The following is a 23,929-nucleotide window of genomic DNA, read 5'->3' as shown; positions in this document are numbered from 1 at the left end:
CTGCTTCCCCCCGCCCCTGCCTGCCTCTCTGCCTACTTGTGATCTCTCTCTGTAAAAAAAAATAAATAAAATCTTAAAAAAAAAAAAAAAAAAAGAATGACCAAGCCTGACGTCCTGTCTTGGTGCCTCAGAACACAGAACAGCAGTAGGTACACGAACAGAAAGGTCTCAATAATGCTCAGTGAGTTCCTCTATATCTGCGAGAACTTGCAATTAATATCCTGACTACAGAATGCTCACTTTTCTTTACTCCTCAGTTACATTTAAGACCATAACTGTGGATTGCTGAAGAAACGAGAATCTCACCATTACTGGGAATCTTGTCTTGGGCTGCAAGGCCTTGGTGTTTTGAGAAGTCTCAACTCGAGTTGCTGTTTTGTTTTGTTTTTAAGATTTTATTTATTTATTTGACAGAGAGAGAGAGAGATCACAAGTAGGCAGAGAGGCAGGCAGAGAGAGAGAGGGAAGCAGATTGCCCACTGAGCAGAGAGCCAGATTCGGGGCTCGATCCCAGGACCCTGGGATCATGCCCTGAGCTGAAGGCAGAGGCTTTAACCCACTGAGCCACCCAGGCACCCCTTGAGCTGCCTATTTCTTAAAATGACCTGTGGCTAATGGCTTTCTTCAATTTATAACAAGCAGAAGTTTGGCATTGTGGGGGGCAAAATATGGCTCATTTTAAACGGGACCTGGTGGGGTGGCTGGGGGGCTTAGTCAGTGAAGCATCTGCCATCGACTCAGGCCATGATCTCAGGGTCCTGGGATCGAGCCCCTTGCTCAGTGGGGAGCCTGCTTCTCTCTCTCCCAATGCCCCTCCCCCTGCTCAGGCTTCCTCTCTCCTCCCTCCCCTCCTCTCTCAGATAAATGAAATTTAAAAAAAAAAGGGACATGGTACCGTGTTCGACAGCACAACCCTGGTTGTGAGCTACTGTCTCAGAAATGTGCCGCCAAGCCATGAACACAAACTGTATGGTTGAAACTGAAATATAATCCCTTACAACAGACCAGCACCACCTCCAAATACTGGAGCAAGGAGAGATGGGAGGCAGGGCTTGGGGTGAGGAACCCAGAGTCTGGCTCTGGTTTTGGTCTTATCCCGCCAGGCCACACCAGGGAAATGGTGATCTCTTTGGGTTCTGTTTTCTCACCCATAAAATTGAGATGATAATACCTTCTATGTCGGCTTCATGAAGTGCAATGTCCATATAACATAATTGTCTCTACCCTAAATGTATAATTTAAAACACATGGGAATAAAGAGTTTTTTCCTTATTTAACTTCTAAATCAATGAAAAAACATCTATATTTGGTGGACATAAAAGCTCTGAGGCTTTGGTACTTATTTGCCTGGGAGAAGTTCAATTTTACTCAAAGCATCGACTTTTTTCATTGTCTTTTGGCACTGATTTAAATCATCAAATTCATTCACTGGAAAGACTATCATCTACTAATCAAATTTAAAAGACAGAAACACTATCACAGGAGTATACTGGGCAGCAATTGGACTGAATTATTTTTCCTGAGAGGCTAACTCAGTGGAGCGTTGTAAAGCAGTACGTTACCAGTGATGTATTTTTATATGTTTTATGTATTTTATATTTTTACAAATTTCTACACCCTAAGAATTTAACACTGAATCTTCTTCTCTTAGCCCTTAGGTTTTCCCCACAAGAAAAATACTTCATATGTAGAAGATGAGCTAAGCATACATAATTAAAATGTCAATTTTATCTTTACACACATACAGTATTTATATAGTTATATTTTTGGTACTTCAAATTATTTATTACTTTTAACAGCACAATGACCCAAGTGATTTTTTAAGCGTTTACCCATTTTTCTCTTGTTAGGCCAATTATTTCCAAATTGCATTTATTTCTCTATAAAGAGAATGAGCCAACAATTACCCAACTGGTGCTCGGTGGCAATCACCCACTGAAGCCTTTTGAGAATGCAAAGAAATTGTCATAAAATCACTGACTTCAATTGTCATTCCCACTGTTGGGTGGTCATTGCAAAATGTCACAGATAGAAAGGGGTCCAGGAAGAGAGATGCACTTGGAAGACAAGAAGTCTTGTACAAAATGCTTGGAATGCACATCTCTACCTCTTGAATTAAGCTGTCATGCGAATACCTACTTATTCAGACTTAAACGGAAAAAAGTTCCCTGATGCCACTTTCCAACCTTATCTTCCCACAGTCAACACAAAAGGGATCCGCTGGCAATCCTGTTCATTTCAGTGGCACTTCATAGAAGTCTCACTTCCCTCTAATAATCCTATTCTCATTTCCTATGAGTGTGTGTGTGGCGGGGGCGGGGGTTGCATTTTGCTGCCTTCGTCTTTTATTAGAAGGCAAGACATCCCCTTAGGTAAAGCTGAACAGAAGACTTTGGCACTATTCCAAACTCTTGCCATACTTATAAAGCTTCTTCCCACTCAATTCCCGTCAAATCATCTCCTTCCAAATGAACTCTTTTCCTATTTCACAGAGAAACGAATTGTTATTAGGCATGAATTTACTCATTTCCTGACTTGACACCCAAACCGAATCTCTATGTTAAGTGATGAAGAAGATTTTATTCCCGGGGATTCCTCTTAGCAGGGGAATTCTCTATGTAGGAGAAGTGGAACAGCTTCTCTGTTGCTTTGGAGAGGTAACAGAGGAGGCTCCCCGGATGGGAGACAGTGTATGGCAGTTCTCTGTGATGTGACTACTCTCCACGGACACTGGGTCTTCAAATAAAAATGACTGAACTTATAAAATGTTTAGGTGGAATAGACATTTCCCCCAAATTTAGTGAATGACTTCAAGGAAGGAACCGAGGCACACTGAGGAAGCTTCTGAAAATCGGAATTTTAACCAGATTTCTCTCTCTCTCTCTCTTTTTTAAAGATATTAGTTATTTATTTGCCAGAGAAAGAGAGAGAGAGAGAGAGAGAGGATGCACGCACCAGCAGGGGGAGGGCAGAGGGAGAAGCAGGCTCGCCTCCGAGCAAGGAGCCCCGTGTGAGACTCGATCCCAGAACCCTGGGCTCCCGAACTGAGCCGAAGGCAGATGCTCAGCGGCTGAGCCACACAGGCACGCCTTTAACCAGATTTCTGGAGAGCAGTGCTTTCATCTCCTTTTCTTTCAACTCAGCAATTGGAAAGTGCTTTCCTTACTGTCTAGAGCCGCGATCTCCACCTGTACTGCACTCCACCACTTGCTCCCCTTTCAAAAACCTTGTTCCAAGAATTATCATCTTTCTCCTCTAAATCTGCAGCTGCTTCCTCTCTCTTGGCTCTGTTCCTTTAGTGTATGAATATGCCTATGTCAGCTGCATCTAAAAAACCATCCTTCACTTGCAAAAACTGACATAATTGTGGAAGCTGTGTGATAGAATGGGAGATTCATTATAGTAGCTTCTCCATCTTTTCGCCTGTTGCAAAATTGCTACAATAATAACGCTAAAAGGAAGGAAGGAAGGAAGGAAGGAAGAGAGGGAGGGACGGAGACGGGGAGGGAGGGAGGGAAGGGAAGGAAGAGGAGGGTGCGGGAGAGAGAGAGGAAGGACCTCTCCTTCACCCTGAACTTCTGTCTACCACTCCACTGTCCTTGACGCTTCTCAGTCAAACCTCCTGAGTCATCTCTAATCACAACACTCACTCCTTCATCCTGAACTCCTTGCAGTCTGGATTCTGGTCTGGCTCCTTCCTGATCTCTCTGTAACATGGGATGCTGCTTACTCACACCTTCTTGAAACTTCTCTTGGAGAAGAGATCACGTTGTTTGCTGCTAATCATTCTCTTGCTTTCCTTGCAGCCTCTTCTCAACTTCATCCATAGGCACATCCTTCTCTTCCACTCAGGAACCACACTTTCATGGTCTCCTCCTATCCCATGGCCTACTAGATTTCTCTTCCTACAGATCTTACAAGTGCCTCAAAACAAAACCACAAACACAACAAAACGTATTTTCCTGAAAACTCCTGATGTTTCCTCTAACAGCCCATGACACCATCAGCCCAGATCACCCTATCCGGAAATCTACGTGTTCAGTAGGACTTTCCACCTTCCTCTCCCATCACAGCCAAGTAGATCTCTCAACTCTTGCTGCTCTGCGTGGCTCATGGACCAGCGGCAATACCACTGGGAATTTGTTAGACGTGCTCCACCTCAGACCCAGTGAATCAGAATCTGTATTTCGACAGGATTTTCAAGGTGATTTGTATGACCATTACAGTTCATCAGTCAAACACTTTTAAGATGACTGACACGGGCATTGATATTGCCCGAAGTTCTATTCCTCTTGCCTTTCATGTTCTGTCACTTGTTAACCCTCATGTGGTTCTTACCACAGGGTCCTAACTCCTTTCCTTCTCTGCCGCCAGTCTTCCTTGTCTTTTTGCCTGGATAAACCCTACTTGTTCTTAAGGTTCAGTTAAAGTGTTAACTCATCAATCATGCTTCTCTTCAGCCTTTATTTGACTACATTCATTCAGTTGTGCTAAATGCTTCCAAGACTCTTCTGAGCCCAATTAACTGCCCCTTTATTGAGATCTCACAGCCGCCTACCTACGCACACTTTGATTTCATCACCTGATATCTTGGGTTTGGCACGATCTCCTAGGTGGTGCCTCTGTTTTGATACAGATTTTTGTCACCAGCACCTAGCACAGTGACTGGCACACAGCAGGTAATTGATACATGTATGCCGAATAAATGAATGAATGAACAAGTGAATTAAAAATGGCACAACCTGTGAACAGCCTTCTTTTCTGCACTGAATACAGAATGTAAGCTCCGGGTCTCTCACAGATTTATAATTCAAGTGAGCAATGAGAACTCTCAAAGCCCCTTACCAGAGGGTGATGTCTGTGGTTATGGGTTTCCTATGCAAATACATCTGCTTCCGCAGGCCTTTCTCAATCAAGAAGTTACACCTGTTTCCAACATTTCCTGAGGTCGGATCCAAATTAGAAAATGTCTTTGAGATTCAAGTCTACATTCTAAAAAAAAATCCTCTTTGAGGTACATGAGAGGCCTGCAAAACAGGGAGATGTAGGACCCGTACAATATTCTCTGACCACAGGCATAACTAAGGAAGCTAAGCACTGCGTCCGCATGTGAGGCCCAACCAGAAGCAAGACCATTCTGGAGGATCCTGGCGGTGCTGGGTTCTCCTGGGCCACTTATCTAGTAGATCACTATTCTGGCGGGATTCCACAGTTTACTCCTGGGAGTGATCCCTGACTGCTTATTCTAAAACCCAGTGTTCTACTTCACTGTTTTTTTCCAGTGTGCAGCTCTAATTCCAGTCCAGGCCCCGACGACCGGTTAACAAACTGTCAACAAAGAGGCTGAGAATGAGAGCTCATCATCACCATGAACTTGTATCCGCATCTGCCACCCTCCCTCCCCAGCTGCTACCACAAAAATGGCTTTGGTTCTTTATTTTAATGGCTTGAGATATAATTTCACATACCATACAACTCACAATCTAAAGTGTACAATTCAGTGGGTTTCTTTGAGGTCCATTCACAAATACGTGCAACCATCACCAGAGTCAATTTTAGTATATTTTTATCACTTCAAAAAGAAACCCAGTGCCCGTTAGCTATCATTTCTCTAAGACCCGTTCCTTACTCGGCCCTAAGCAATCACTAATCTACTTTGTGTCTCCATAGATTTCCCAGTTTTGGACTTTCACGTGAATGAAATCACGTGTCTTTTGTGACCGTTTTCTTTCACTTAGCATAATGTTTTCAAAGTTCTTCTATATTGTAGCATGTATTAGTCCTTCATTCATTTTTACGGTTAAATGATATTCCACTGTATGAATATAGTACACTTCTCAATTCATTCATTAGTTGATGTCAATTTGCATCATTTCTGGTTACTTTGAGTAGTGCTGTTATGAACGTTCATGTACAGATACACTCTCTTCAGTCTATCATATGCTGGGTCATATGATAACTTTATATTTAATCATCTGAGGAACCGCCACACTGTTTCCCAAAGCAACTGAACCATTTTATATTCCCATCAGCAGCGGATGAGGTTTCCAATTTCTCCATATCCTTGTCAATGTTTGTTATTATTATTGACTTAATTCTTATTATTACTAACTTTTTGATCCTAGCCATCCAAGTGGGTGTGAAGTAGTATCTCACTGTGATTTTGATTTACATTCTTCTGGTGACTCAGGAAAATTTGATGCCAAGCATCTTTTCATGTGCTTATTGGTTCATCTGTCCATCTTCCTTCGTTGCTTTTCATTTCTAACTGTAGAACAAACTCACAAGAGATTTCACACTGTCCCATATGTATCCCAAAAAGTTTAACAAAATTCAAAGGCCAGATCTGCACAGACTAATTTAAGAACAATATATTAGCCTTACCAAGAGCCATCAATGAACATTTAAAAAAAGTATAATTCTATCTTCTCATGCATTTTTAATTCCCTAAAAAAACTGGCATGAAAAAGCCAAAAAGGATTTTCATCCTGGCAATGGTAGATTCCTTTGTTTTGGTCTAATGTTTCTGCCAAGAACAACTGGAAAAACATCCACTCAAAAGCATCAGAGATCTACCAAAGCAGTGAGTATTTCCGGGGCCAAGATCTCAAAGAAAAGTCCCAAGAAAAAATTTGGAAGCTACTTTTCCCCTCAAGATATTTGCCCATATGACAGCAGGTACTAAGAGACTAAGACTTTGAACACAGCTTTCAGTAATATCTCAAAGCAGGTGGGTATGGGAGCAAATATTGCATTCTGGCCCTATAATGGTCCTGATATACACCCAAAGCTTTCTGGTGAGAACCCAAAAGATTAGATGTTAGGAGTATAGGTGACCAGAAATAGAGAAGCCATCACAAAGACTTAAGTATAGAAGTCAACCAACTCAAGTTGTAAAAGAATCACATTCATCTGTATCTAATCCAATTACCTGCTATAAACAAAAGTTAAATCTTCCTGGGGGCACCTGGGTAGCTCAGTCTGACTCTTGATTTCGGCTCAGGTCATGGTGTCGGGCAGTGGGATGGAGCCCCAAGATGGGCTCCACACTGGGCATCGAGCCTGCTTACTATTCTCTCTCCCCCTCCATCTGCCCCTCCCCAGCTAACCCCCCAGCCCTACTCACTTGCTCGCTCTCAAAAAAAAAAAAAAAAAAAGAAAAAAAAGTTAAATCTTCCTGGAGAAAGAGAATTCATCCAGAGCCTCGAATTATCTCTTTTTAAAACAAACAAACAACTGACGTTTAATTAAAAATAAGTTGGCATGCCAACAACAGAACCAAGAAATTATCAAAATCCAAGAATGAAAACAGATGATAAAAACAAGCCAATAGAAGATAATAGATACTGGAAGTATCTGACTTGGACTTAAAAATATCTGTAATTAATATGTTCACAAAATTATATAAGAAGATGGAGAATTTACCAGGAACTAGAAACTATTTTAAAAACTGAACTGAAAAATATAGTAAATACAGTTTAAAAATCAACAAATGAGTTTAAGAGGTTACAAATAGCTATAAGGATAATTGGTACCAGACAGAAGGCAAGTCAGAAGAAAATGGAGAAACAAAAAGGATGAGAGACTTACAGGAAAGTGAAAATGTCAGGGAGTGGGGAGAGAGAGAAAAAAGAAAAAGGGGTCCAAAACAATATTTAGAGAAATGAAGGCTGAGAATTTTCCCGAGCTGCTGAAAGATAAAACTAAACCCCAAGCAGGATAAATAGGAAAACTACACTAAGCATATCATGTTAAAATTGCTGAACACTATAGTCAAAGTGAAAACCTTAAAAAGCAATCAAGCAAACAAAAAAAATTAACTTCAAAGAAGCAACAAGGACATTGGCATTGCAATAAAAATAATGGAAGCCAGAAGACAAAGGAATGAACATCTCAAAGTGGGAAGAAAATAACGTCTAAAGATGAAGGTAAAAGACATCTTATGACAAAACAAAAATGAGGAAATCTGTCACCAGCAGACCTGCTCTAAAGAAAATAATAAAGGTGATATTTTGGGCCCAGTGAAATTGATCCCACATGGAAACATGAAGAGATACAGGAAGGTCTGAACAGGGACCAAAAAGATAAATACAACTCAATTTTTATAACGGGCAAAAAGACTTGAACAATCATATCTCTCTCTCTCTCTCTCTCTCTCTCTCACACACACACACCAAAATGTCCCCTAAAGATGTGCAAAGGAACTCAAGCTCATTAGTCATCAAGAAACACAAATTCAAACTAAAATGAGACACTATTACATACCCACTGTGTTCCTAAAATTAAAACCAGGTGTTAGCCATTGGAACTCTAATACATTGCTTGTGAGAATGTAAACTGATACAACCACTTTTGCAGTTTCTACGAAAGCTAAACATAGGCATTCCTATGACCCAGGAATTCTACTCCTGAGTATAGACATAAGAGAACGCATATACATGTATACTAAAAGGCATTTACTAGTATTTTTTCAGTGGCATTGTTCTTAATAATCCTAATCTGGAAATAATCTAAGTATTAATCAAGAGAAGACTGTATCAATTCATTGTGGTATATTCATTCAATGGAATGCTATACAACTACGCTAAAGAATAAACTTGTGCCACAATCCACAACATAAATAACTCTCACAAAATGTGTTGAATGAAAGAAGCTAGGCCTGATTCTATTTACATGTATTTTTTTAAATCAGGAAAAATTAATTAAAAATCTGTGATGTTAGAAGTCTGCTTTCTGCTTAGTGGATACCCTTTGGGAAGGAAGCCTGGGAAAGTGATAAGGGGTATAAGGGAGGCTTCTGGGAGTGTAGGTACTCTTCTGTTTCTTGACCTGGATAGAGGGCTACATGGGCACATTTACTCTGTGATAATTAATCACCCACATGATGAGTATAGTTTTCTGCGCACCTTTTATACTTCAATGAAAATGTTTACTTAAATACATCTAGATGTACTATTATACTTAAACTAGGCACTTAATAAATGTTTATTAGATTACATTTTTAGAAGGCCAAAAAACCCACTACTCATTCATTATTGCAATGAAGTTGTTCCAGAAATAGTTTCCTTCCCTACGCTGGCAAAATGTCAAATAGAAAACACAGTTCAAACTCCTACTTAGCTCACTTAGCACTACTTAGCTACTTAGCAAACTGGTTCTAAAGATGTAACCAGAATGACACCCTAAAATGCTGTAAAATACATTTTAAAGTTTAGGTGACGAAGACCTTACTGTTACCAAAATCCCACTTGAACATCTGCCAGTTTTCTAGATGTTTGGTCAGAAATTGAGGAGTTTCAATATGTATTTATAATCTTGTTTTGTACTCAGAAGTGTCAGAACAAATATTATAGCCCAATATTCATAGCATGCATAATGTGATTATTACCATCTATAATCCCCAAAGATCCTGAATGATTTTATTTTTCGCTCCAAAATATTTGTATTTCTTGCCTAAGGAAACTGGATGATAAAATATACTCCAGATCATCTCTCTTATGTCCAAAAAAATTATTGTACTTTTACTTCATACCAAGGACTAGTATAAACATTTTATAGGTAGTCATCACTTCATCCTAACAACAATTTTATAAAGTAAATACTCTTATTATCTTCATTATACAGATGACAAAACAGATACACAAAGATGCTAAATGACTTCCCAGAAATCACTCAACTAGCAGAGCTAAAATCCAAACCTAAGCTATCTTGCTCTAGAATCTTGGTCTTAACCAGTAGGCAATTCTGCCTAATAAATATAATGAGGTTCATTTCCCTAGCTGTGGTCTTAGCTTCACTTTTCATCTTTTTTATCAATGGGAGGCAAGAAGCAGGAATCTGCTACACTTGAAATTGCCCAGGGCCTCAAGGAGTGTGGAGAATCCCTCCCAAGCATTTGGGGAGTTGTCCAATCCTTCCTTGCTTCCACTGAGCCCAAATTTCATACCTATTTTCTATTACATGAGTGTTCTCTACATAAAAACTTCCCGAAATCATGCTGTCTAGGCACTGGGGAGTGGGTAGGCCTCACTGCACTAAGCTGGTTTCTGGGAATCATCTCCCAAGGCACAACAAATGGGGGGGGGGTGGTGATGCTCCTCTATCTGCCCTACCAACTTCCTTATCACCCTGCCTCAGGCAGAGAGACGAGGCACCAATGAGCTGAGCTACAGAAAAGAAAACCCTTGCCCTCCATACCCAGACAAAGAAACTCAGTACCTGGCCCATGTGCAGGCCCCTATATCAGGTTATTTAACAGCAAGATTGTAGCAGGACCACTCAGAAGCCCAAGACAGAAGTTCTGCATTCTGCTGCACCTTCTCAACTACAGCAAGACACACCAAACCTTCTTAAAACACAGTTACTCATGTACAGTGAACTTTGAAAATAATCAGGCATGGCCACTTGACCCTCCACAACTGAAATAATCTCTTCCGTTTTCTGCCTTTGCCAACACTTGAGCCACAGAAACACATATATTTACACACACCTCCTTACCTCCACTAGTCTTTTCAACTCCCACAATGATTCTCAGTATAATTTTCCCCCCAAATCTATCTTCCCTTCCCTCTTTTCAAATGCTTTTCTGTTCTTATTTAATGGCCTTATTTTGTATGTGCTTACAGCTGTAAATAACATGAAAACCTTTAGAAATATGTAGAATGTAAATAATAAAAAATGGATAAGTAAATGCCTCGGACTTTGCAAAGCAGACCTCAGTTCTTCTGTGTGTGACTACACCTGCTCAGTGCCGCCAGTTCCAAGCTGTACTACCAAGGCCTACTTTGCAGAGATGTGGATGTGGAATCAGAAGGCCCTGTGCTGGATTCTTCAAACACAGGCTCTAGAAGGAAACCTGAGAAGCTATATAAACAGCACTGCCATCCTCCAGGGAATCCAAGCACAGCCTTGACAACATACTCTTTACGGGGGGGGGGGGGGGGGTGTCCTTCCCACTGAGTAGCATTAAGTAACTAAGTAACTTCCACTGGCTTGTGGCCACAGAATCCTGAAAAGAAAATCGAAGCCTACACCCAGACAGAAGCCAAGCCTGGATAAGAAGTTTTGGTGGTACACAAGAGTATTTTTTGCCCAGTGCATTCAGAGGTGAGTTAAATTTAGGAAGAATGGATGGAAACCCACCCTCAAGTCTTCCAGACTTCGTATTGTAATATGCATTGACATACACCATTACATAATCACGGAGACCACTGTTTAGACTGCTACTATACTGAATATAGCTGAGAATGCTCTTTGATGCAGAAAAGTATGTGTGTGTGTGTGTGTGTGTGTGTGTGTGTGTGTGTGTGTGTGTGTATATATATATATATATATATATATATATATACTTCCAACAAAGAAGTGACTATATATATATAGTCCAAATCTTTGTTGGATTTGCAATGGCCAAATAAATTCATCTGGTTACAGGCTGATGAGAACATTGTGCAGCTCAAACACAGACATCTAACATAGAGCAGAGGTTTAAGGATCTTCCATGCTGGAGCAAAGTCAATACAGTATTACAATATGCCTAACTCAACCTTGGGGTGAGAAGAAAACAAGCTATAGTAATCTCTTACAGCTTTATTGAGGTATAATTGGGGTACAAAGAACTGTACATATTTAATGTGTATAATTTGATGAGTTTGGACTTATACAAGTAAAATTTTTAGTAGCTAAAGTTTAAAATAACCACTAACTTCAATGAGCTTCTATTTAACCAATTTTCCAACCACCCAATGCTCACTTGTAGGTAAAAGAGAACTAGGTCTAATTCACCATGCTAATGGAATACAAGCTCAACCGTACCACACATCCTGTTTTGTTCACTGATGCCCGGCACCAAGTACAGTGCCTGGCACACAGTGGGTGTTTGATAGATATTTGTTGAAGAAGTCAGGTGATAGCAGAGATATACTAGTAAATTTTAAAAATCATGTATTCAAGCCAGTATAACATATCTTCTTGATTTACCAAACCATATGCTACAAACATGTTCCAAACAGTACACCATCCTCAATCCTTGAAGAGTATTTCTAATATAGGGGCGCCTGGGTGGCTCAGTGGGTTAAAGCCTCTGCCTTCTGCTCGGGTCATGGTCCCAGGGTCCTGGGATTGAGCCCCGCATCGGGCTCTCCGCTCAGCGGGGAGCCTGCTTCCTCCTCTCTCTCTCTGCCTGCCTCTCTGCCTACTTGTGATCTCTGTCTGTCAAATAAATTTTTTAAAAAATCTTTAAAAAAAGAATATTTCTAATACATATGGGATCTTCTCCAAAGAAAGGCAGAAAGATAACAAATATAAGGCTGAAAAATACATGAACAAAATAGGTTTCTGGAAGGCCCCTGTTTACCAGAAAATCAAACACCCAGAAATCTCCATCTCCTTTGGACTGTTTAACTGAGTTTCATGGCACATTTGCTCTGCCAGTCACCGTTATTTAACCAACTCTTTGCTCAATATATTACCATCCTTTTTACTAAGCATTAGCTAAAATCATTCAAATGCATTTCTAAAGGGTTTAAAAATGAAGAAAACTTTGAATCAAAGAGTAAGTTTTCTAGATTCTTTCTAGATAATTCATTGCCCTACTCACACACACATATGCAGTCCATTTAATTAACCCTGGCATTTGGATCCTCATCCACATACACCATAACAACTCCGAAAATGTTCACAGAAGCAGACAGTAACAACTGCATGTCCTTAAGTTCAACTCGAAGTAGCTAATTCTTGAAAGTTCTGAAGTCATGAATTTATCGTCTTACTTTTTCCTAAACACAATGAACATATGCCACTACAATAACCTTGTTATAAGATGCTTTGAATTTCTGCTTAATATTATTTTCCCTAGAGAAAATTCAATTTCATTCTATCCACTGATTCCAAATTACTTTTAGGTCTCTTGAGGCACAATTAGAAATACCAGATATAGCTTCCAATCTGAACCAAGCATTAAAAACTACTTATCTCTGGAAATATAAAGCTTGGCTCTCTAAATCTTTCTCAGTCTCCTACATGCGGAAAAACTGCAGAATCAGCCTTAATTAAAAAAAAAAAAAAAAAAAGGCCAGCGATACCAATGACATTACCCACATTTTAACACAGCTGTGGGAGCCAGTCTGACCCTTTCTTTTTTTTTTAAAGATTTTATTTATGGGGCGCCTGGGTGGCTCAGTTGGTTGAGCGGCTGCCTTCGGCTCGGGTCATGATCCCAGCGTCCTGGGATCGAGTCCCACATCGGGCTCCTTGCTCGGCAGGGAGCCTGCTTCTCCCTCTGCCTCTGCCTGCCACTCTGTCTGCCTGTGCTCGCTCTCTCGCTCTCTCTCTCTCTCTCTCTGACAAATAAATAAATAAAATCTTTAAAAAAATTATAAAAAAAAGAGATTTTATTTATTTTTTTGACAGATAGAGATCACAAGTGGGCAGAGAGGCAGGCAGAGAGAGAGAGAGGAGGAAGCAGGCTCCCTGCTGAGCAGAGAGCCAGATGCGGGGCTCCATCCCAGGACCCTGGGATCATGACCCGAGCCGAAGGCAGAGGCTTTAACCCACTAAGCCACCCAGGCACCCCTAACCTGACCCTTTCTACACGTTCCCCTTGCCCATCTGCAAATCTCCAGCCCTTAGCCAACCTGTTTTTCCTCTACTCAGTGATCAGGGTGATCTTTGACAGCAGAGGACAAGGAAGGACTGAGTATGTCACACTTAAGAAACACGAATGTGAATTCAATTCACCTTTCTTAAAAAGTCTTTAGTATGTTCACATGCCTCTCACCAGGCCAAGTGCTTTTAAACATGTGCTTAAGGTGGTGCTGGCAGTAATGTATGAGGAATGCTATTATTTAGGCATATTTTTCTCAAATTAAACTTATTTTAGAATAGTTTTAAAAATAGACATATCGGGGCGCCTGGGTGGCTCAGTGGGTTAAGCCGCTGCCTTCGGCTCGGGTCATGATCTCAGGGTCCTGGGATCGAGTCCCTCATCGGGCTCTCTGCTCAGCGGGGAGCTTGCTTCCCTCTCTCTCTCTCTCTCTGCCTGCCTCTCTGCCTACTTGTGATCTCTCTCTGTCAAATAAATAAATAAAATCTTAAAAAAAATAAAAATAAAAATAGACATAGCAAAGTTGGTTCTTTGAAAAAAATCAACAAAACTGATAAACTCCTAGCTGGACCAATTGAGGAAAAAAAGACAGAATATGAATTACCAGTATCAGAAATGAGGGGCTATATCACTACAGATATCAAACATATAAGGAAATATTATTAACAACGTTTACCAATAAATTCAGTAACTTAGGTGAAATGGACAAATTGCTGGAAAAATACAACTTACCAAAGGTGACAAAAGATGAGATTAAAAATCTGAATAGCTGTCTATCTATTAAAGAAATTCAGTTCAGGGGCGGCTGAGTGGCTCAGTCGCTAACGTCTGGCTTCAGCTCAGGTCATGGTCCCAGGGTCCTGGGATGGAGCCCCACAAGGGGCTCCCTGCTCAGCGGGAAGCCTGCTTTTCCCATTCCCAGTCCCACTCAACCTGCTTGTGTTCCCTCTCTTGCTGTCTCTGTCAAATACATAAAATCTTTAAAAAAAAATTAAATTCATTAGCAATACCGTCCCATGAAGAAAATTTAATTCTTACTGTTTGCCTCAAGACCAGAGAAGGAGCCAAAACACAGAATCCAAACCCATTTGAATCAACTTCTATAAGGTTAAAATTTTCATTAAATTAAAATCCATTAAAGTTACCAATACTATACCAAAAAAAGACATATACCCCTTCTCTAAAAGGGGGCCCTCCATAAATAAACAATTAATAATATAGTTAATTAACCTCTACTGAGCATCTTAACCAATGGCCCGTACCACATGCCAATGTTTTCTGCTTGTCTTATTTAATTTTCACAACACTCCCGCGAAGCCTGTGTTGATAGATGCAGTTTATAAATTAAGAGACAAAAGGTCTCTGAGGTCAGCTCAGTTGCACTATTCAATAGTAGAACAGGCAATGAGCCCAAGCTCCTGACCTTAGTCCCAGAGGATTTAAACAAAGTACCAGCTGTGTTTCAGCTTTGAGGTTGCCCAGAATGAGAATGCCCCCTGAATTTCGCAGCACTGATGCTCCAGAGCTGTGGGGAAGCTTCCAGTGAGAATATAATACTCCACGGTTTGGGCTCAGACCTCCCCAAACCCGAGCTGCCTCACACGATCTTCATGTGTGTGTCTTGACCATCTAGGCTTCTCAGTGAGCTCCCGGATCGCTTCACGGAAATTTAACTCAGAGCCTACTTGGGCCAGCAAAAAGGAAGGAGAAGGGAAGGAAAAGAAAGAATAGGGAAGTAAGAAGACAGGAAAGGAATAAAACAGCCTTTGTAACATTTCAAAGCACTTTCAAATTCATTTTCTGCCTTGTCTTCCTACACTCCTAAGGAGGTGAGCAAGAGAGTCATTGTGACTTCTGCTTCAGAAAAGAACCTGAGATCCAGGAGGCCATATAAAATCAAAAGGAGGACGGAAAAATAGCGTTAGAGTCATATGGTAGAACAAAGGTTGGCAAACTGGGTCCCATTTTTGTACAGCCCAAGAGCTAAGAAGGTTTTGTACATTTTTAAAGGGTCAGAAAAACATACAAAAACAAAGAATAAGTGACACAGACCATGATGGCCTGAAAAATCTAAAATATTTACCATCTGTCCCTTTACGGAAAATTGTCACCTGCAATAGAACACTTCTAAACCACACACACAAAATAAACTAGCACTACATTCATCAGCATGCGTGGTTCTCAAAATGCTAATTATGTGGAGCAAAAAATGCAAATTCCAAGATGATGTTTGCAGAATGCTAAAGATTAAAGACCCTGCAAAATCAATATATGGTATTTATGGACACAGTACAAATGCAATTAAGTTATAAATCCTCAAGAGAATGCTAAACTCTGAAAGCATGACAAGGGTCACATGGTGCCCCAATTATACTAATACGTTATTTCTTAAAAGAGAAAAAAAACCCATAATTCTGAAGCAAACATGTCATGTGAATAACTGATAAAGGACGCAAGGAGGTATGTGGGTGTTTGTTACATTATTCTCTACTCCTGTCTGTATGTTTTAATATTTTATAATACCAATATTTTAAGTTAATGTAAAGAAAAAAATACCTGCAGTTAATAAGTGGGCAGATGGGGCAGACATTGTGTGGTTTTTACCAGGCTGCCAGAAAAACACCAAAAAAGCCCTCATGACATCCTTGTGGGTAAGTCACAGAAAACTCATATGCTAACATGAGTGCAGTTAGATGGATTTGCACCTGGATAAGCAATCCGTACTGATTCTCTTCACTACTTCCATTCAGGCTAAAGGGCATTTGTCAAGGAGCTTGAGGCTTGTGGCTTTGGGGCTGTCCTAATCTCACATTCTTGTCAACTACTGAAGACATACACATATACCTGGGACAAAACCGGGAAGACAAGAGAATCGTGATTCAGAATGATCTCAACAGGCTGATACCCTGGGCGTGAATCCAAGAAAAGGAAATAGAACAAGAAAGAACATCAAGCCCTACCTTTATATATTTAAAAATACACTGTACAGGTACAGATGGGTAAATCTTGGCTTAGCTACTCTCAGTATGACCAAAAAAAGGGGGGGGGGGAATTTATATCCATCCATATAAACCAATTGCATTATTCAGCTCCTCCTGAAGCTAAATCATTTGGGCACATAAATAAAACCACAGAGTTCAGATTAAAGCCAAAAAATAAAATAAAACAGTCCCACTGCTATCAGTTTTTGCCAAAATAAGTCTGCAACATCACATGCAATTATGAATGCTATGTTTTAAGAAAAGAAGTGACAAGCCAGATTTTATGCTGAGTACAGTAACCTTGATGGCTACAAGGCATTCCATTAGAGAAATGAATGGAAGATCTGGAGAACGGAAATGAAAAAGGAGACGAGATAGTTGTGACTATTTGGAGATCTGCCATGAAGTAAGGGCGAGTGGATGTGTTAGTGCTGCTGTTAGTGGGAAAAAACCAGATCTAACCATGAGGCTGAAGATTAAAGGAGGCTGATTACTATGAAAAATCTCTACTTAGTAGTGTCAGCTTGGTGGGGTATTATCATGAAAGGGATTTATTTTTGCCCCCAATCTCCTCTCAACTGTGCTCTGTGGAAAGGGAATGTGGAAGAAGTGACGGTGTCCGAGTTCTGAGCCCAGACCACAAGGGGCTCTGCAGTTCTGCATGGTCTGACTCCTCCCCAAGCCTTGAAACAGGGAGTACAGCCCCTGTGAGCCATTCCGAGGGCAGCCATCCTCGATCAGTCAGTCCCAAATGACCCAAGATGTGCCTGGATGGCCCAGACCAGAACTGCCCACTTGACCTGTACCCTGATGAGCAACAATAAATGTGTTAGGTGGTCTGGGCCACTTACAGCAGCTAGCGTCTATCAAGGAGCCCTCTTGTCCCCTTTCTTGGCATATGGTACCTTGGTCTCTTCTCACCCTAGGGGCTACTCCCTCAAGTCTCCCACCTTCAAAAATCTACAGATCATAATCAGGTCTCAGTCTTTACGCTTGTGAATACTCCCAAACTCCAGGGTACACACCCTGAACTATTTCAGGAGACCAGCAGTGGGGTGGGCCTGTGGGTTCCCAGCTGAGAAGGCACGAAATGAAGTGTTTCACCACTACCCATGTTGTGAGCACTTTGCATCTTGAAATTCCACTTTAGGTGGTTTCTGGGAGGGAAAGAGTGGGAGTGGCTTCTTACCACATATATTATAGAAGCCCTTATTCTCTCACCCCTTCCCAAAGGTATTTCCTGATAGAATCTGAGGGTGGGGATGTGGGGGCAGATTGTGGTAGGGCTGGTTTGTCACACTTGGAAAATCTTGAAGAAAGGAATCTGACCAATTCTTAGCGGCTTTTTTTTTTTTTCCTGTATGTGGCACATTCAGCTCCTGGGCCTGATGTCTTCTGGGGAAAAAGGGAAAAGTCCCACTTAACTTATTATACAACAAAGAACATACTAACAAGGAAGTTTTATCAATGGAATGGTGCCTTTTGAGGACTGAGAGCTCTGCTGCCGAACATAACCAAGCAGAGGCTGGTGGACCACCTTTAAGAGACACCAAAGACGAGATTTCTACATAGAGTACAAAGTCAGACATGATGACCTCTTAAATCCTTGCTACCTCTTAACATTCTCCATCTCCATGAGAAGCAGTGTTGGCTAAAAGACTAGCAATGGGCCAAGCATCCAAAATCCCGGGTTTCAGTCTTGGCTTTGGGCCCTTCAACTTCCTGAACCTTGGTGCCGCCCATATGATGGGCCTTCCACTTAACTGGTACCCTTCCTCCATTCCTTGTAGGCAGAACTCTAATTCTGATTACATGCTAAACCTCTCACATATTCAAGGAAGATGCTCACAGTTTTGGCCCCTGGAGTACATCAAGAATTGTGTAGGCCAGTCTCCTACAATTTTGTGTTGCAAATGGAAAAAAAAAATGATATTTGCATGCTGTACTCACAGGGTTCAGTAGATGAAGTTGATCTATCTATTCCAGACCCCACCCAGCTGCTCTTCAGGGACAAAGGCATCTATACCTTAGAGGCATCTGTAACTCCAGTACTGTGGCTAGGGACTGGTTTAGCCTGACCTATGCCTGGCCAGTGAAACCCGAGAATGCTGCTGAATGAAAAGGTGTTCTGGGGTGCCCGGGTGGCTCAGTGGGTTAGGCCTCTGCCTTCAGCTCAGGTCATGGTCTCAGGGTCCTGGGATCGAGATCCACGTTGGGCTCTCTGCTCAGCAGGGAGCCTGCTTCCCCCTCTCTCTCTGCCTGCCTCTCTGCCTACTTGTGAACTCTCTCTCTGTGTCAAATAAATAAATAAAATCTTAAAAAAAAAAAAAAAAGAAAAGAAAAGGTGTTCCTCCCCAGTAAAGAAAGACACACAGCAAGAAACCTCTCTCTTCTCCCTGACTTGGGTCATGCCTACATGTGATGTCTAGATCTGTAACAACCTGTACATGTTTTAAAACACGGCGCCCAAATTCTCTGATACTCTTCCCATTGAGAAGTAGAGTCTGTGTCTCCTCTTTTTGAACCTGAGGTCTGGTAACTGATAAATGGCAAAAATGACTGCCAGTTTCTGGGCGAACATACTAAGAAACAGAAAACTTCCACTTCATGTCTTTTAGAATAGTCATTCTTAAGACCTAGCTGCCATGCTGCGAGGGAGCAAAGGAGAAGCCCGCATGGAACAGAACTAAGGCCTCGGGCTCTCAACCCCAGCTAAGCAAGCAATAGCAAACAGAGTACCAAACTGCCAGCCACGTGACTAAGCCACCTTGGAAGGGGATTCTCCAGCCTTCAGTCAAGCTGCTCCAGCTGATACCACAAGGAGCAGAGATAAGCTGACCCTGCAGAGATCTGCCCAGATTATAAATTCATGGGCAAAAGAAATGACTGTCATTATTTTAAGTCACTAAGTTTTGTGGTGGTTTACTATGCAGCAATATATTATGAATACACAGTTCTCTTGCAATCACGAGGGGAAACAGACACACAGATGGAAGATCCCCAGGCCCTTGATGACACCGTCATGCCAATAAGTCAGCCAACCATGGGATCACACTGCCTCTGAATGTTTTAGGTGAGGTGATATATATTATGTTACATATATATTTATTTTTATATTTTTATTTATTTTTAAGCCACTTTTAGTCGGGACTTCTTTCATTTGCAATTGCAATGTTTTAAATGATACACTCTGCCTTTTCGTCTATAAAATTGAAATTAATACAATTGCCCTGCTCTTTAGTTTTCATCATTCATTGACTATATTCTGAGAACCCATAAGTGCCAAACTGCACAAATGAGTAAGACAAAGATCGTGGCTAGACCAGTAGACCACTCTCCCCATCCCCAACCAAAACTAATAAGCATTCATTGAGGAAGCATGAAAAACACAGATAACTGGAAAGAAGAAAAAATAACCCACAACCTCACTATCTCAAGAAAACTAACATTTCGGTGTTTCCTTTGAGACTCCTTTTGAAGTTTTTTATTTTGTGTATGTGTGTACATATGTGCATATGAGTATGTGAGTGTGTATACACATGCAAAAAACTGAGATGTTGTGGCAGAAATGTATAAACTTATATAAAGCACTATACACACATACACACACACAGAGCTATCCTTCAATATTCCTTCCACATGTCTCTAAGAATGTAGGAATTATAACTGTTATCTTTAGATTAGTTCATAAAACACAGCTGGCCCTGGAAATATGTGATATATTAAGGAAGTTTTTTCCTGACGCTAGACACTATGTCCAGCCAAGGCACATCTCTGGGAAGTGACCTGATTAAAATGAAGGCAATTATGTTAGGTTACCAAAGTTCAAAGAACCGTATTATAAAATTAGACCGGTGAACCCTAGCCTCTTCAGCCTTTCCCCAGATACAGCAGAAATGAAACAGGAGGGATGAATTAGAAGCATCTCTGAAACCACTTCCGGAAACATCTTATGCTAACCACCACTTTCTACCCATTCAACTCACTTGTCTAAGAACTACTACGACTGTTTTTTTTTTTTTATTCTTATCAAGCACTCACATCAAATGAACCCTCTATTTCCCCCCATCCCGCTAAGAACCTTTGGTGCACGACTTCATTCATTCTCTCGTACAAACCTCAAACACACCTGCCCCTCAGTTGTTCTGCAGCCTCTGGTAGAACTTGTACCCTGGAGGACTCTAGTGGCCTTTTCCACAGCTGCACATGCCTGGCCTGCTGTGGTTCAAATTACAACTCAGATGACTACTCTTAAGCAGCAGAGCCTGAGGCAAGCATTTGGATGCACGCGGATCATCTGGGATGTAAGCCTGGGAAGCGAAGTGAAGGAGTGACGGCAGCAAGGCTAATAAAGACTACATGAAGCCAACTACCACCGTGGCAACCAGGGCTCATTGTCTCTGGCGATCCACAGACGACTATACAGTTTGGACCCCAAATTATCTATCTTAAGGACAGAGGCCGAGGCTATATCCATTGACTACCATCTCCTTTAGTTTGCAGGTGGCCCCACAGTATTCCCCCATCCGTCTCATCTATATCTGAGCTGCGTTCTCTGGCATAGGAGAAAACCTGGAAGCAGAAAAAGAGAAATGCCACAGTGTGTGCTGGGACTCACGGTTCATGTGGGATGCTGGCAATGCATGTGGAACTCTTCCCCACAGCTGCACTGAAATCGAGAGGGCCAAGGGAAAGTGGCTCAGAGTATCCAAGAGCCTGCTATGGGCCCCAGATTTAGCTTTCCTGGCTATACATCCATTCTTGCTTGCAAACTAAATCTTCACCAGGTGATGGGTATTGGGGAGGGCACGTATTGCATGGAGCACTGGGTGTGGTGCAAAAACAATGAATACTGTTACACTGAAAAGAAATTTAAAAAAAATATTTAAAAAACCCCAAAAAACAAAACAATAAATAAATAAATATAATCTGAAAAAAAAACCAACAAAAACTAAACTATGTTTAGTTTAAACTAAGTCATCAAACTATGATGACTTCCAACTCAAAATGACAGAAATTGAGAAGAGGCAGAGGCATACCCATGGAGTCAAATCCTTTAATAGCACTTGCTGATGGCAGTAGCATGGGGCTCCCTCAACTGTGAGGGGACCGGCCAGTGGATGAGGCCATGAGGGCCCTCGCCAGGCTCTAGAACACCGGCATCAGCAATTCTTCCTGAATTTGGACATGTCATTAATTAGACAGATTGTCCCACCCCTAAGGAAGTAGTAAAGCTCAAGGTCTGGCACTACCCACTCCACATATTTCGAGGCAAAGGTCACGGGCCTTGTTGCTTGCCAGCTCCAGGATACAGGCTGTCAGGTCACTGATAAGCATGCAAAGCACATGGTCTAGTGGCGGTTCAATGGACTCCCCTCCCATGGTGCAAAAAACCAGTTTCATTCCCAAGGATATCTTTATTTCAATGTTCCTAATCAACATCCCTTTGTTCTCTTTTGAAGTGGTTTTTAACACCTGTCCACTCCTTCGTAAGTAATAAAATCTTTTAACATGTATCCATATCTATATAAGTGACACATGATTTTACCTTTTGAAAAATACCTTTTCACAGCTTTGAAACTCACAATGAGATGCCTGATAGGCAGGTAAATGGTACATGGAGAATGTATTTCATGTAGAGTTAAAGCCCAGGACTGTCTTTTCTTGGCTCTCTTAGCTGAAGCCAAAGTGCCAACAGAACTGTGTTCACTCTGCCTTTTTCTGTCTTAAAAAATTGCCTCTAGGGCGCCTGGGTGGCTCAGTGGGTTAAAGCCTCTGCCTTCAGCTCAGGTCATGATCCCAGGGTCCTGGAATTGAGCTGCATGGCAGGCTCTCTCCAGGGCGGGCTCTCTGCTCAGCAGGGGGCCTGCTTCCTCCTCTCTCTCTGCCTGTCTCTCTGCCTACTTGTGATCTCTGTCTGTCAAATAAATAAATAAAATCTTTTAAAAAATTGCCTCTATACTAATGTATTTCTGTTTTGTTTTTGTTCATTTATGGCCATTAAGTTATTCCCCATGGTTGGCAGAAATGGATGGGAATTTGGTTTGAGGATCTGACCATCTGGAGATCTCTTTACATGGACTCATGGTTTATAGAGATCCAGCCCCTGCTGGGTGAGAGGCAACAGAGAATCTGGTTTGTCAGTCTTTTTGTTTATTAGTCTATTTTTAAGCTTAAATCAATTCAGAATTTCATGCCCTTTGGGAGGGAAACAGCTTTTTGAAATCTGAACCGGGAAGATTTTGTTTCTGTATTTACTCTTGATCCATGGTTAAAATTGCAAAATTGAAGCTGTTTCTCCGGAGCTATATGTTTCTATATCTGTAATAATTCAGAAATGCCTTCACCACTGATTGTGTGAATGTGTGACATTTTCTTACCTTAAGATGGTATTAATATATTAGATTATAAAGTTTCTTTCTTAATTTAAAGGAGCTCTGTTCTCACTGGTATATGTAGATAAGTAATTACTTATATAAATGGAATATAACGGAAATTTCCTAAAATACAGAAATCAAATATTTTAAATGTGCTAAACTTTAAAAATGTATTTTAAGAATTCAAATTTATATGGAATTTATGTAAATCTTTAACAATTTCAACTAGTATAATATTTGGGGTTTAATGAAAACAAATGGTTTCTCTGATATGTATTTTTGTGAAATATAATACAGGCATACATTTTTATGCCTCTTGGGTATAGTTTTGCTGAACTTACACAGGTTTATAATCACATGGGCTAGAATTACCTACAGAATGTTTAAGATTACAAAAATATCAATTTATGTTTAAGCAAATTGAATCATTATTCTGACAAACTTGTATTTCCACAGTAATAAGGTTTTATAGTATGTCACCTTGAAAGTGTTTACAAAATCTTTAGATAACTGCAGACCTTTGACCGATATTATGAAACATTAGACACAGAATGGACACCTAGGTCATTTCTAAGTAAGAATACTAAAACATTCATTACTAAGCATAATTTTAGTTTATATACTTTTACTTCTTACTTGTATACGCTACAAAGAGGCTAAATCTTTGGGTTTATAGATGAATGTATTCATTTCTGCAATGTTGTTAAAGGTATAAGGGAACTGTGTAGCTGAATAAAAGCTAGGCTGACTGTATTCACGAAATCTGCTAAAATGACAGAAGTTCACAATTATCCACCCCCCGCCCCAGTTTCCTCTGTGAAATGCAAGTGCTTAAAACTTATAAGTAGGGGCGCCTGGGTGGCTCAGTGGGTTAAAGCCTCTGCCTTCGGCTCAGGTCATGATCCCAGGGTCCTGGGATGGAGCCCTGCATCAGGCGCTCTGCTCAGCAGGGAGCCTGCTTTCCTTCCTCT

General features: G+C 41.0%; 1 protein-coding gene across 1 annotated transcript in view; it reads right to left on the bottom strand.

The window, feature by feature from the left end:
• The window catches only part of XK (X-linked Kx blood group antigen, Kell and VPS13A binding protein), a 44,128-nt gene that overhangs the window by 4,844 nt on the left and 15,355 nt on the right, over positions 1-23,929 (bottom strand). The gene's annotated exons all lie outside the window — the stretch shown is intronic.

This window comes from Martes martes, assembly GCF_963455335.1.
Source record: "Martes martes genome assembly, chromosome: X".
Classification (NCBI taxonomy): domain Eukaryota; kingdom Metazoa; phylum Chordata; class Mammalia; order Carnivora; family Mustelidae; genus Martes; species Martes martes.
The sequence above is the reverse complement of the archived record's forward strand: the minus strand, read 5'-3'. Positions and strand labels throughout refer to the sequence as shown.